Here is a 1,085-nt window from a genome sequence, read left to right on the forward strand (position 1 = left end):
GCTATTTAACCGAGCAACAGCTACAGACAATAGTAAGGGGGTGACGACCCCACAGTGTGGTTCTAGCCGCAAAATCTCGCCCTGTAGCTCCTGGATGGCCTTTTCGGCCACTGGATTTTTGTTGATATTTTTAGCATCGCCAATCTCAATGGCCAGCCTGTATTGAGCAAACACTGTGTCCTTGGCCAGTGCTGAAAAACCTGGTGCTGGGTCAGTTCTAACTACAGCAAAGGGGCCATCAAGCGGACGAAGGCCAATACACAAGCGCACAATACCATCCCGCAATGTTTCCTTCCGCTCGTCATCAATTAACAAAGCAGCTGTAAAGGATGTCACACACTCACGAACGACTAAGATGAGCTGGCGCTCACGTTTAAGCACGTCAGCTGCATAAGTAGACCCGACCGTCTCAGGTGGATCACAGCTGGACTGGAAAGGGCACTTACTGAGGAAGTGATTGTCCGTTCTGCGAGCCTCCTTACAGAGTGGGCAGGACTTCCTAGAATCGACCCAGTGAAGCAAGCTTCTGTCTTGGAGGGTTAGAAACGGCTGCGCGCATAGCTCTGGCATCCTCTGACGACTGTAGCTCATCTAGTAATGAACACAGGGCCTGAGATATCTCTGGTTTGATGGATGCCAGGGTGCGTGACCGTAACTCTGTGCCATACCTCTGCTTTACAAGCTTTGGCAAATCGCTGTGTATAAGACGAAGCCAAGTTAGAACAATTAAGTTTGCGATCATGGGAGAGAACTCCTCATCCTCTAGAATGGCTTCACCTCCGTGAGTAATGCCAGCGTTTGGGTTGAACTGTTCTGGAACAGTGTTGTAAATACAACTTAACCACTGAATTCTAGTCGTGTCCTCTTTTGGAAGGCCAAACAAATTAGTTTCGCTTACACAATGAAACACAGCGTCACACACGGCAGGGTAGATTGAGCGCGGGCGGCGGCCTGGAGTGAGCGGAGGCCGGCTTGAGTGAGCGGCGCCCGGTGGGCTTGAGAACGGCGTGGCGGGTGGGCTTGCGGCAACCACATGTGACGACCCCGGGCTGAACTCCGCTTCGTCCACGGTGAAAGTCGATCCG

General features: G+C 52.0%; 1 pseudogene; it reads left to right on the top strand.

The window, feature by feature from the left end:
- The window catches only part of LOC107670259 (extracellular calcium-sensing receptor-like), a 10,034-nt pseudogene that overhangs the window by 6,605 nt on the left and 2,344 nt on the right, over positions 1-1,085 (top strand).

This window comes from Sinocyclocheilus anshuiensis, unplaced genomic scaffold (genome assembly GCF_001515605.1).
Source record: "Sinocyclocheilus anshuiensis isolate Anshui unplaced genomic scaffold, SAMN03320099.WGS_v1.1 scaffold1017, whole genome shotgun sequence".
Taxonomy (NCBI): Eukaryota; Metazoa; Chordata; class Actinopteri; order Cypriniformes; family Cyprinidae; genus Sinocyclocheilus; species Sinocyclocheilus anshuiensis.